We start from the raw sequence: 14,978 nt of genomic DNA on the forward strand, positions 1-14,978 counted from the left end.
ACGACGGTGGCTTGTGGGAAGTTCGAGACCTGGGGCTTTCGAAGGAGGCTGACGAGGCCGGGCTGCAAAGGGACCGGGGTTAAAACTGCTGTGCGGGCCCTGGATGGCATTGCGTTGCAAGCAGTTGCTGCAGTGTAGTCAGGATTAGAGCTGGTCTCTGTGGAGCGCTGAGCAATGTCCCCGGCTTTGTTAGTGTTCTTAAGCAGAGGGATGGGACATGTAGGGAGCTCAGGGCAGGGGGTTCCGGTGTCAGGAGGTGGGTTCGGGACAGGGGGCTGGTGTTTGGAGGGTGCGGGTAGAGTTAAGGAGTCATGCAGGGGGTTGGGTTTGGGAGTGGGCTCAGGGACGGGGGTGAGGGTGCAGGAGTCAGGGATGGCTGTGGGAGGTGAAGGGCTCATGGCAGGGTGTTGGAAGGAAGGGGTAGCTTACCAGAGCTGGCCAGTGGTGAGTGTGAAGCAGCTCTTGTGGCGGATTCTCATGGGGGCAAGGGACTCAAGGAGCTGGCCCCAGTTTCCATCTACTCCCCTTGCCTGCAACTGCCCCTGCCAGTCTTGGGGGTTTTGTAGCTCCAGGGTCTGCCTGGCCTGCAACTCCACCCCAGCCTCCAACCGGACTGGGAAAGGACAGAAGTCAGAGTCAGTTCTGAACTGCAACTGCCACCCCTCCATCCCCCGAATTCAGGGTCACCATGATGGGGTTGCTCCAATCTCGCACAGAGGTTGTCAGTGTAAAAAGAAGCCGGGTCTCATTATCTTGCCACTGTCTCACTGTACTGCAGGGGCTATTCAGAGACAGCTAAATTGGTGCCCTCCCTAGTGTGGCACCTGGGGGCAATTGCCCCTCACTCTACCCCTCACTACTCCACTGCTGGGGAAGCTTTTTGGAAAGGGGGCAGCTATACAGGGTGGATGGGTCCACCTAAACCAAAATAGAACCACATTGCTGGCACTTAACATTAAAAAGGTCATAGAGCAGTTTTTAAACTAAGGACTGGGGGAAAGCTGATGGATGTGGAGAAGCACATGGATCAGACAGAGATATCTCTTAGGAAAGAGTCTATTAATAGAGATTACAGTATATTCTAGTAAAGAGAAGAGGATGGAAGATGATAAAATATGGGTAAGATCAGATGAGAAACAGTCAAAAAGTGTGCCAATCAAACACATCAGGAAATGGCAGACAGCTAAACAGTGACAAATTTTTAAAAGTTCTTGTACACAAATGCTAGAAGTCTAAATAATAAGGTGGGTGAACTAGAGTGCCTCGTATTAAAGGAGGATATTGATATAATAGGCATCACAGAAATTTGGTGGAATGAGGACAATCAATGGGACACAGTCATACTAAGGTACAAATTATATCAGAAGGACAGAACAGACTGTGCTGGTGGGGGAGTGGCACTATATGTGAAAGAAAATAGAGAATCAAATGAAGTAAAAATCTTAAATGAACCAAAATGTTCCATAGAATCTCTATGGATAGTAATTCCATGCTCTAATAATAAGAATATAGCAGTAGGGATCTATTATCGACCATCTGACCAGGATAGTGATAGTGACCATGAAATGCTAAGGGAGATGAGAGTAGCTATAAAAATAAAAAAAACTCAATTAACGTGGGGAATTTCAACTATCCCCATATTGACTGGGTACACATCACCTCAAGATAGGATGCAGAGATAAAATTTCTTGACACCTTAAGTGATTGCTTCTTGGTGCAGCTGGTTCCGGAACCCACAAGAAGAGAGGCAATTCTTAATTTAGTCCTAAGTGGAGCACAGGATTTGGTCCAAGAGGCAAATATTACTGGACCGCTTGGAAACAGTGACTAATAAAATTTAACATCCCTGTGGTGGGAAAAACACCTCAGCAGCCTAATACTGTGGCATTTAATTTCAAAGAGGAAGTACACAAAAATGAGAAGGTTAGTTAAACAGAAATTAAAAGGTACAATGCCAAAAGTAAAATCCCTGCAAGCTGCATGGAGATTTTTCACAGACACCATAATAGAGGCCCAATTTAAATGTATAACCCAAATTAAAAAACAAAGTAAGAGAACCAAAAAAGTGCCACCATGGTTTAACAACTAAGTAAAAGAAGCAGTGAGAGATAAAAAGGCATTGTTTAAAAAGTGGAACTTAAATACCAGTGCGGAAAATAGAAAGGAGCATAAACTCTGTAAAATTAAGTGCTAAAATATAGTAAGAAAAGCCAAAAAGGAGTTTGAATAACAGCTAGCCAAACACTCAAAAAAGTAATAGGAAAATGTTTTTAAAGTATATAAGAAGCAGGAAGACTGCTAAACATCAAGGGGGCCACTGGATGATCGAGATGCTAAAGGAGCCCTCAAAGACAATAAGGTCATTGCGGAGAAACTAAATGAATTCTTTGCTTCGGTCTTCATGGCTGAGGATGTTAGGGAAATTCCCAAATCTGGTCCATTCTTTTTAGGTGACAAATCTGAAGAATTGTTCCAGATTGAGGTGTCATTAGGTTTTGGAACAAACTTAACAGTAACAAGTCACCGGAACCAGATGGCATTCACCCAAGAGTTCTGAAAGAACTCAAATGTAAAATTGTAACCTATCCTTTAAATCAGCTTCTGTACCTAATGACTGGAAGATAGCTAATGTGATGCCAGTATTTCAAATTGGCTGTAGAGGTGATCCTGGAAATTACAGATGAGTAGGTCTAATGTCAGTACCAGGCTAATTAGTTGAAACTATAGTTAAGAATCGTATTGTCAGACACATAGATGAACATAATTTGTTGGGGGGAAGTCAACACGATTTCTGTAAAGGGAAATAATGCCTTACTAATCTCCTAGGGGGTCAACAAGCATGTGGACAAGGGGGATCCAGTGGCTATAGGGTACTTAGATTTCCAGAAAGCCTTTGACAAAGTTCCCTCACCAAAAGCTCTTAAGTAAAATAAGTTGTCAGGGGATAAGATGATGAAGTTAATAGGTAGCAGGTTGAATACACCATTAGTCTGACCACTTTGGCTGTTCTCATGTTCTTTCAGAAGAATTCCCTGATTGTGTGTGCTCACATTGAGGCATCTTGGGCTTGATGCTGAGATGCTGAGAGTCTTTTCAGCATCTCTGAAAATCAGGAACATAAGAATGACCATACCGGGTCAGACCAAAGGTCCATCCAGCCCAGTACCATCTGCCAATAGCGGCCAATGCCAGGTGTCCCAGAGGGAGTGAATCGAACAGGTAACGATCAAGCCATCTCTCTCCTGCCATCCATTTCCTCCCTCTGACAAACAGAGGCTAGGGACACCATTCCTTACCCATACTGGCTAATCGCCATTTATGGACTTAACCTCCATGAATTTATCTAGTTCTCTTTAAACCCTGTTATAGTACTAGTCTTCACAACCTCCTCAGGCAAGGAGTTCCACAGATTGACTATGCACTGTGTGAAGAAGAACTTACTTTTATTTGTTTTAAACCTTCTGCCCCTTAGCTTCATTTGGTGGCCCCTAGTTCTTATATTATGGGAACAAGTAAATAACTTTTCCTTATTCACTTTCTCCACACCACTCATGATTTTATAGACCGCTATCATATCCCCCTTTAGTCTCCTCTTTTCCAAGCTGAACAGTCCCAGTCTCTTTAATCTCTCCTCATATGGGACCCGTTCCAAACCCCTAATGCCAGTATATCTTGTTTTAGATGAGGAGACCACATCTGTACGCAGTATTCAAGATGTGGGCATACCATGGATTTAAATAAGGGCAATAAGATATTCTCCATCTTATTCTCTCTCTCTTTTTTTAATGATTCCTAACGTCCTGTTTGCTTTTTTGACTGCCGCTGCACACTACGTGGATGTCTTCAGAGAACTATCCACGATGACTCCAAGATCTCTTTCCTGATTAGTTGTAGCTAAATTAGCCCCCATCATATTATATGTATAATTGGGGTTATTTTTTCCAATGTGCATTACTTTACATTTATCCACATTAAATTTCATTTGCCATTTTGTTGCCCAATCACTTAGTTTGGTGAGATCTTTTTGAAGTTCTTCACAGTCTGATTTGGTCTTAACTACCTTGAACAGTTTAGTATCATCTGCCTCACGTTGCTCAGATGCAATTAGGGAACATTTGGCCTCGCTGTCTTCCACAAAGCATCTCCATGCTTCATACTTGTTAGGAAGCAATTAGATAAACTGATAGTAAATAAATGGCATGGACAGGAAGAGGAGAATATAGATGGCCATCCTGGATTTCTTCACTGTGCTGGCAGGCTGCAGCTCTGACACACAAAATCAGCCTTTGTCATCTGAACACCATGAGCATGGAAAGGTGTTGAGTCAATAGGCTTGGAGATTGGAGTCTTCTCTACAGCAATTATAGAAGGCAGATGTAGCCAGGAGGCAGCACTCCAGCACAGTGAGTGAGTGCTCTGTGATACCCTCCTACTCTTAGAGACTTCCAATTTAACAACAACATGAATTAGACTCCTTCAGGCCAATCTACATTTATTTCCTTTTAAATCAGCTTTAATAAAGCTTTAGGAAGGATTAGTTTAAGCTTGCAAAACACATTTATTTCTATACTGATTTGTTTGTTTAAATACATGCTGATGGTAACAGATTATTTTGTTTGCAGTACCAGTGGGCTAATGAAAATTATGCTAGTAGCTGAGCTGCTGTGGATGTTCTAACTGCATCCCACAGTAGTGATAAATGCAGGCCAGTGGGTTGTAGTTTTAGAAACATCCTGCAAAATTAGCCTACACAAGAGGAGCTGCAGTTCTGTTTTCTATTCATTTTTGTTGCCGAAATGACAATTACTAACATACATAAACTATTGGGAAAATCAATTCAACAAAACCAGTTTAACAGACAAGAGAAAATCATTAGGCACAAACATCTAAAAGTTATTATCATGAATTGCAGTGATTCCCAATGTCTTTCACTGCGATCTTCTGTTACGATGGAAAAGAATGTGGGAAATCTGATCATTATCTCCAAGGTGAGACAGGGCCTATGATTTTTAATTGTAGCAGAGCCTAGAAGCCCCCAACCAAGAGCTAGGCATCACTGTGCTAGGCTCTGTACACACAGAATGAAAGAGTCCCTCCTCTGCAGAGCTCATGGTCTCAGTACACAAGCTATTTTAAAGGGATTCAGTGAGTGATGCATGCTTACAAGAGTGGAAGGGAAAGTTGAACGAGAGACAGGAAAAGAAAATCTTAGATGGACAGTGTGGCATCCTGGGTGGCTTGAAAGCACTACTGATCCCCAGAAAGATAAACACCAGGCTGTACAGAATGGGCTACCATGATTGCAAATCTCTACAGTAGACATCACATAAGATGACAAGATAAAGTGTGAAGGAGAAAACAGGCCCAGAAAGGTGAGTAGCTTGCCCAAGCCATCACAGTAGGGCCCTACCCAGAAGATCCTATTGCAGGGATGAGCAAAAGGGCCTCCACAGGCTGGATCCGGCCCACCAAGAGCAATGATCTGACCCACAGAGGCCCTGCCTCTCCCCTTCTTAGGACCTACGGACGGGGGAAGTGCACTAAGTTTCCTCCACCCAGCCAGGAGCACCTAGCACTTTGAAGTGCTGCGTGCTCCTGGCAGGATGTGAGGAGATTTCACGTGCTCCCCTACCCCCAAGCCCTGATTGGCCTGGGGGTGAGAGGAGCACGCAAAATTTCCTCCACCCTACCCCCACCCCACTAGGAGTATGAGGCACTTTTCTAAGTGCCGCGCACTCCTCACAGGGCGGGGGCAAGGTGAAGGACGCTTTGTGTGCTCCCCTGTCCCAAGTTCTGATCGGCCTGGGGGCAGGGGAGCATGCGGAGCCTCTTCCCAGCCTGCCAGGGGCATGGGTGCTTAGTGGGAAGGGGGAGGTCTGTGGGTGTGGAAGCCCAGAAGCATCTGGTGCAGCCCAGGGCTACTTTAAAATGTTTTGAAGTGGCCCATGGCCAAAATTTATTGCCTACCCCTGCCCTATTGCCACCCCCAGCCATCTTACCACTGGAAAAAGATATTATAAAAGTAATGGGACTAAGTGACTATACCTCTTTATCAAAGCACAAAATACATTAAAATGATTTAAGAGGAAGATCAAACCCAGTTGGGGTGTAAAATGCCAATCACCAAAGCCAGATGCTGACACTTGCACTCCTGCGCTATCCCATGAGTGTTCCCTGGAAGGAAAAGATGAAATCAACTATCCATATATTTAAGTTTAAATGAAACTTTGCAATGAGAAGCTTCCTAAACTCTTGTGAAATAGCAGGTATATTATTTGATTACAGAGTTGCCCTCAATGCATCCTATTGCCCATATCAAACAATTCATGGGAAGATTAACTGTATGCTGTAGCTGATTTTACAACTTCATTGTTCTCAGTGGAGTTACAGCAAGGCGAGCTCTAGCTCAGAGAATTCATAGTATTTTATAAATCATTGGTTTCAAGGGGGCAATAGCTGCAAGCTACATAGAACTGTAGGACTGGAATGAACTTCAAGAGTCATTTACTCTAGTCATGTGCACTCCTGGTAAGAGTATTATAGGTCATCCCCAACAGGTATGTGTAACCTGCTCTATAAAATCTCCAACAATAGAGATTCTACAACCTCCCTAGGCAATTTATTCCAGTGCTTAACCACCCTTTCAATTAGGAAGTTTTTCTGAATGTCCAATCTAAACCTCCCTTGCTGTAATTTAAATCCGTTGCTTCTTATCCTATCAGAGGTTGAGATTAATTTTTCACCTTCTTTGTAAAAATCCTTTAGATACTTAAAAAGATCTCTCAGGCCCCTTTCAGTCTTCTATTTTCCAGACTAGATAAACCCAGTTCTTTGAAACTTCCCCCCAAAATAAGTTCAAGACCATCTCTTATCCAACAGGATAAGGGTTTCATTGTTGACAACCACCTTTGTGGGAGGTACTTGGAAGAAGTACTATTAGTTCTGGTTTTGAGTTGTCAGTGCACTTTATCTGTTACTCCTTACTAAAAAGGGAGTATGGCTTTGGCCTTGAAAGGCTGATTAGGGAATTTCCCGGCTGTGGGTTTATTTGGCAAGAGGAAGAATCTGATTTTGTGTGGAGGGGAGGGAATTCCATTTCCAAATCCCCAGAAAAGGTACAACTGCATATCCCAGCAAAACCCTCTAATAAGGGTACATCTACACAGCACCGTCTACACAGCACATCAGTGATTCCAAAATAACATAGTACGTGTCTACACTACAAGCCTTTATTTCAAAATAATGTCAAGCTGGAGGACTTCTTACTCCAACTCATGGTAAACCCTAATATCATGAGGAGTAAGGGAAGTCGAAGGAAGTGTTCTTCCTTCGTCTTCCTGTTGTGTAGACAGCGCCAAAAGCCAAGTTAAGCTATTTCGACTTCAGCTACACAATTGACATAGCTGAAGTTACGTGGCTTAATTCAACTTTAGGCCTGCTGTGTAGACATACCCTAAATGCCCTGCCTTGCAGTAATCAGGCAAGCATGATGGCATCCTGGCCAGCCTTCCTAGAGGAGTTAGTTCTTGCACAGGCTAGTTTATCATGTTATATGTTGAACTCAGGTTTGAAGTAGGCTAGCAAGATCCTAGAGCTATCAGTGCCAGTCCTTGTAATATTGCTACTTTACTTCTGAACCCACATGCAATAGACTATCCTCTGTCCAGGAAACAATTTCCTGTTTCTGGCTTGAGTATAAGTTAATGCCACTGAGTGTTCTACATTCTACATTCATTGTGTTCTGTGCTCAGTCTTAAACAACAACAACAACAACAACAAGAAACCCTCCCCAGCACTTCCCCAGGTGCTTAATAAGCCTCTCCCTGCTATTACAGAACAGGAAAATTGCTTTTTTCATTACATTTCTAGTGCTGTGAGAATGACTTTGAGGTTGATCCCAAAAGGAGTACATAAACCGCCTGATCAGCTGTTCAAAGAATAATCCTATTTAAGAATTAATTACCATAGACTAAAGTATTATCTAGACAGAAACACTGGGAAGATTTATTTATTTATTTACTGCTTATTAACAAGTTAGTCTAAAGGAGTAGAGTAGCTAGTGCTTCAATATGATGGTTGAGTTAGGAAAGCTAGGTTCTAATCCTGGTTTGACACCAAATTGCTGTGTAATCTTACACAAGTCATGTAACTTTCTTGTACCTTCATTTCTTCATATCTCCTCGGGTGAGGTAATACTAATGTCCCTGCTTCACAGAATATCAGTGTTGGTAAATTGCTTTGAAATCCTCAGGTAGAAAGCACTATTGCAACCACTAATTACTGTTAAACAAATGCTGAAACAGAAGATACCTAGCAGAAGAGATTTGGAGGGTTGGTCTCCTTGTTAAATAAAGGGCTTAGGGCTCTTGGATTCTATTTTCAGCTTTACAGCCAAAGCATGTGAACTTGTGCAAGCCAAAACTTCAGAACAATGGGTGTACTGTAGTCCAATTTAACACAATTTTAAGAGATATAATTAATAATTGAAAACTAATTCAGGAGCTTTGGAAGACAGTACAAGTCAAAATATTAATCTATTTTCTGTATACCCTGGAGTTACAGGATTTCACAGTAAAGAGAGAAACATTTCAAATGAATGACTCAAAAGTGTAACATCTTAGGGAAGTGGAAGGTCGAAAGATTTGGCTGCCCTCTGAAATCTAGTCCCAAGTGAAGGTTACCACAACTTGGTGGGCTGATCTGTTCCTGTGTGAAATGCCTAAGTGGTCCTGCTCTGATTCTCAGCAAGCTAACAGTTGGTATCAGTTTGTATCCTCATTGGCAGTCATACCACGTCCCAAAGTTAACAGTTCTCACACCAAGAGATGGATCTCTCAAAGTGAAAAGTTGAAGCACATTGCTCAGACTGTGGAAAAAACCAACCAACCAACCAAACACCCTGCTTTTACTACTGTTGTACCTGTTACATAGATACACTTTGGTATGTTGAGTAGCCTGACATCTTTCATAGCCTCTATAAAAGCACGACTGTAATAGTACAAAAACACTACAATACCAATAGCAGAAGTTGCACCACCACTGTATGGCTTGTAAATGAAGCCTGAATTCTAACATGCTTGAAGTCCTCAAAGAAAAATGATCAGGATTATTAATGTCAAATTCATGGATTTCTGAAGCAATTGCTTTTTATTAGTAGAATGTACTTGTTTTCCCTTACCAAGCAAATACTTCAATTCCTTATAGCTCTTAAATTTAGTACTCTTAGTCCAGACAGTGTCATAGTAACAAACCACATTCTGAAGGAGAAAATATTTGGTAAAAGTAATAGATTTTTAGTTTCAAGCTTCTAAATGAAGATTTAATAGTGAGAAATAAGAAACAAAATTTGTCTTTCAACCAATATTACTTTTATCTTCTGGAGACTGGAGAAATACCACCAGAGCATCTGAACTAAGGATGTAAGCGAGTTGTCAAGAAGTTGACTACCCGATAAGCCTAAGCTTATCGGATAGTAGAGTCAACTACTCGATTTCTCACCCTCCCTTGCGGACTCTGTATCTGTGGGTATGTCTACACTACAGAGTTTTGTCGGAATGATGGCCGTTTTTCCAACAAAACCTGAGTTATGTTCACACTGCAATCGTGTTCTTTCTAAAGTAAATCGAAAGAACAGAGGGGTTTTTCCAGCATTGGTAATCCGCTTTCTATGAGAAAGAAGCCTTTTTCCGAAAGAGCTCTTTCAGAAAAAGGCAAGCGTGGATGGGAAGGAGGAGTTTTTTTTGAAAGAAGAGGCCTCCAGGAAAAAGCACAGGTGCCCTGGTGGCCACTCCATTCAGATTACTCAGAACTCTATAGTTCCTGTCTCCTGACCCCTCTTAAAGCTGCAGGCACCCTGGACAAGCCTTGTGGCAGGAAGCTGGCCTGAGAGTAACACCTCACCACCCAGCTCTCCCTGCCGCAGGCCTTGCCACTGTTGGTGGAGCCACAAGACTCCTGAGACCTCCCTGACCCTCACAGGGAACAGCCCCAGGAGTTCCAGGATCCACCCGGGGGACCAAGAGGCGGGCACCCTCCTGACTCGGAGTGGAGATCCTGTCCCTCCTCGAGCTGTGGGGGGAGGAGCAGACATTGCAGGATCTCTGCTCCAAGCACCACACCACTGAGATCTTCGAGTGCATGGTCGAGTTCCTGGTGGAGCACCCACCCCGGACCTTGGAACTGGTCTGGAGTAAGGTGAAAGAGCTCCGTCAGAGATACATCAGGGCCAGAAAGTGCAGCTCGTGCTCAGGGGTAGGACCCCCTTCTACCAGGAGCTCCACCAACTCCTGGCAGGTGGGGGAAACATCTTCCCCACCCATTGTTGCGGTCTCCAGCCTCCAAACCCCCACTGTCACCGGAACGGAGGTTACGTTGGAGGAAGAGGAAGACCAGAGTCAGCAGGAGTTGGAGGAGATGGACACCATCACCCTGTCCCTGGAGCCGGTGCCTATCAGCCAGGACATCTCCCAGGCCTTGTCTGACACCAGGGAGGGATCTTCAGGTGAGTGCTCTCAGTTTGTCACACACACAGGTTGGGGGAGACGGGTACCCGGGGGGGGGTGCAAGCGTCGCTCCATCTGGATATTGTGCTGCAGTCCATGCACGTGGAACCACTGGCAGCATTAGTGTGGGGCACGCAGACTCAGCAGGCAGCCCCTGAGTATGGTGGGTTCCTGTTGCCAGGCTTAGGGGAGGCCACACACATCTGGCCCCTTCCAGCACCTGCACGGCTGGAAGCAAGCGAGCAACAAGGGCGTAGGCATGACCCCAGACATCCCGAGGAGTGCCGCACACAGCACACGGGCATGCCTGCACATGCAAAGCACCACCCGCTTCCACGGGCAGTGCTGCGAGTCGGAGGTGTGTGTGTGTGGACCCCAGGGAGGGCCAGGCTGCTCCTGGCTCCTCTGCTACCCATGGGATGCCACTGTGGCTGGACTCTGACAAGAAAATATAAAATGTTTTTAAATGGAAGAAATTAGCATCCCTGTACATTTATTCTGTCAACTATTTAGACCTAGTCTATACTACACCACCTCTTCACTCGTCGCTCTAACCTACACAACTTCAGCTATACAAATAGCATAGCTGAAACCAACATGCTTAGGTCAGTGTCTTCCATGTGGCAAGGCTGGTGGGGACTCTCTCCCATCAACTCCAGCTACTCTTCTTGTCCTGATGGAGTGCCAGAGTTGACAGGAGAGCACTCAAAGGTGGATTTATTCACACATTCACATTGATTCACATCTAAGCAGATGTGATAAATCGATCGCTGCATCAACCCACCATGTAGTGAAATCAAACCCTGCGTCTCCATCTCTGGAATGCAAATGGCACAGATAGCACGGAAGAGGTTTCTTGACATGCAAATACTTTTGTTTGTTAGTAGCTTCTACAATAAAATAGGATACTTTGCCTATACGCTTCTAATAAACCTCACCAAGGAAAAGAAGTACAGGTCAAACCTCTCTAATCCAGCACCCTCGGGACCTGACCAGTGCCGAACCAGAGAATTTGCCAGATCACCTGGAGTCAATATTTTCTTAGCAGCATTACCAACACTTCCACTGCTTACTGGGCTCTTAGAAGACATTTAGGGGTAAATTAGAGTTAATAACAGCACAAAACACTGAGAGCCAGGACTGGTGGCTGTAAACAAACTTTATGAGACTGTGGAAAAGTTGGCCACACCCATGATAAGTGGACATCTGGCTAACTAAAATCATGCTGTACCACTGATGCTGCCAAACCAGAGGGTGCTGGATTAGAGAGGTTTAACCTACCTAGAGTGCTAAAACCATCAACATACACATATCCTCAGTCAGTTATCCAAAATACAGCCCAAGTATGGCTAGATTAATTTAGCATCTGCCATGCTCAAGATACCCTCAAGCAGATATGTCATTAATGCAAGCCACTGTGGCAGCCAGCATGTGCTTATCATAGCAAATCATGCAGCTTTCGGTATTTAAAAACTGCTTTGAGAGGAAATGCTAACTAAAATACTAGGGTTCTCCCCAATACCTAGAAAAGGGTCACAGGATACTTTGTATTCTCCTGGACAGCTGCTAGAGATAAGCCAAAGAAATAGTGATTTAGTATCTTTTCTGATGGGAACAAATATTAAGCATGCATTTCTTTCACCCCATCTTCATTGCAACATCTGCTCTATGTATGACACACTGTAGGATGATCTTACTCCTCTCTGATCTCACCACCTATCAAGAGATCCTGAAACAGTTATGATTGCAATTGCCCTCCTACACAGCTCCCAGAAAACACCCCTAGGTGAAGGTAACTTGCCAGGTAGCACATGCTACCTGGTCTCATGTCAACTCTGACTTGAAAACTAGGGTGAGAAAAAAGTCTATTAGTCTATTCCTTCAACACTCCCAAAATAAAGAGGAGACTATGTTGCTATGGAGCTACATCTCACCAAAGCTGAAGAAGCTAGACCTTTTGTGAAGTGAACTCTTATGAAACCATGGGAGCCGTCGCTCTTGACTAAGCACAGGTGTAGTTTACATATTTTGCGGGACAGCTCCAGTCAGGCCCATGGGGCCACATGTCGGGGAGGCAAATTCTGCACCTGGCTGAAGGCATGAAGTTTCTGAAAAAACTTCAATTACGTCCACACTGCAATTGTGTTCTTCTGAAAGAAAATCGAAAGAACAGAAGAGTTTTTCTGACATTGGCATTCCTCATTCTACGGAGAAGAAGCCTTTTTCCGAAAGAGCTCTTTCAGAAAAGTTGTGTGTGGACAGGGAAGAGGGAGTTCTTTCGAAAGAAGAGGAAAGAGGAAAAAACACAGGTGCCTTGGTGGCCACTCTGTCCATAGTAATCACAGCTGAAATGCGAAATAGTGTCCAGTCAGTGTGGACGCTATCTGTCAAAAAAGCAGATCGCTTTTTTGATGCACTTGTGCAGTGTGGACACTCTTTCTGGAAAAACTTCTTCCAAAAGAAGCCTGCAGTCTAGACATAGCCTGAGACGTGCATTTTGAGTGGGCAATACTCCCCTTACTTGCATGCCGCTACGCTCATGCTTGTCATCATCCCAAATGGAGAATTTAATCTATTTTGTAATAATAATTTGAGAAGCAGGTTTACCACTCCTACGCTTGCCAAATAGAACAAATTGTTCCATTTTTTTTATGACCTTCCTTCTTGGAAGGGAATTCTTTAATGATCCACAACCATTCATGATCATGATTTATTTAATGATCCACAACATCATCTGTGGTTAGAAGGATTCTAAGGCTTTGGAGACAATTAAGGTAGAATTATCTCCAAATCTATGGGAAAATAAAGAATTTTAAAGCAAACATACCCATCAACAATAAAAGCTCCAGTTATTTCATCTGGAATCAACTGTAGAAAAAGCAATGAAAGGAAAAACAAAAACCAAACTTCAAACATAGGTAGGAAAATATATATCCACCACTAAAGGCATCCAAACACTAGCAATTTACTGGAGGGAAAACAACTGCCATATGCACCATTGCTCTGGAACAGAAATAACATCCAGGGTCAAATACTGAGAAGTAATCTTTAGAAAACTATAGAAGTTTTAATACATTTTATCTACCGCTTTCCTTAGAATGACGCTCCAGAATCTAGGCTTCACCTTAAATATTTATTTCTAGAGTCTGTAGATGTGACAGTAACTTTAAAAAAGGAAACAGGGTGTAACCAAAGCAGATGTTTTATTCCTGAGTCAGTAGGCAGCCTGAAATATTAACTTGAGAGGTGAGAACTGCTGCATTCATTTCAATGGGATATAAACGTTGAAACCTAAATATAACGTAAGCATCAACATTGTTATTTTCCTACTGATCCTTTTGGTAGAAACCACCATGGACATGCTTACCTCACTCACCCAAACTGCTTCCCATGCCACCTCACTTGACAAAAGCCCCAATTGTCCTGATCGAGCTGCCAAAACATCCAACTTTTCCCGTCTCTCCCAAGAATGTGTATGATGCCTGTGTGTCTGTGGACCTAGCCTAGTTGTACTCAACTTGCAGCCTGAGGATTACTTGTGGCCCAATCAGCACAGAGCTGCAGCCCATGTGACACCCTCAGGGCCATAAACATGAGGATGCAGCCCACATAACACATTGCGGGACATATATGAAGTAGGGAGATTGAGAGGAAGGTATTTAACTAATGCAGTAGTCAATAGAATTTTTATCAGCTACTCGATTAGTTGATAGGCAACTCGGCTCACTACTGGCTCGTGCAAAGTGCGGGACCAAACCCTGATGTGGCTCTGCAATTTAAAAGGCAGGAGGAGCCGGGCAACCTGCCCCCTGCTCCTACTGCATTTTAAATTGCAAAGCCACAGCAGGGTTTGGTTCCACACGTGGCACGAGCCAGGACTGAGCCAGGCTGCGTGCCTGCCTCTTTGTACATTTTAAATTGCTGTAGGCTGCCTGGCTCCTACTGTGAAGCAACTCATTACAGCTTGGCCACCACAGACAGGGGCTGCTTCATAGTAGTAGCCCATGTCCACTACTGGGACCCCCCCGGATGGATAGGGGCTGCTTTATGGATACAGAGGCAGCTAGGGAGGGGGGAATGCGAGTGGTCAACTACTCCCTTACATCTCTAATATGCAACCCACAGTGGTAAATAAGTTGACAACCGCTGACCAGCCACATAGTTTAGGTTCCACTTCCTGCACAGTACCTGGGGCTTTGGCTCTCAGACCCAAGGAACCTGGAATCAAGAAAGGCCGATCTTTGGCAGCCCACGGTTCCAACCACCCAAGTGACTAGACTGTTAACTGCCAGACACCAGTTCTGTCTGCCGGACTGAGCAGCTTACCTACACATCTTACCTGTTGTCACCCAGCAAGACAACAGAGCAGAGAAAGTCCCACCTGGGGCTCTACGCCCTTGAGTTTTTCAGCAGATCACAGGTTGACAATCAGATCCAAGTACTGGCTCACAGGTTATTGTGAGCCCGGGGCAGGGG

Source organism: Pelodiscus sinensis, chromosome 8, assembly GCF_052426305.1.
Source record: "Pelodiscus sinensis isolate ZL-2025 chromosome 8, ASM5242630v1, whole genome shotgun sequence".
Lineage (NCBI taxonomy): Eukaryota > Metazoa > Chordata > Testudines > Trionychidae > Pelodiscus > Pelodiscus sinensis.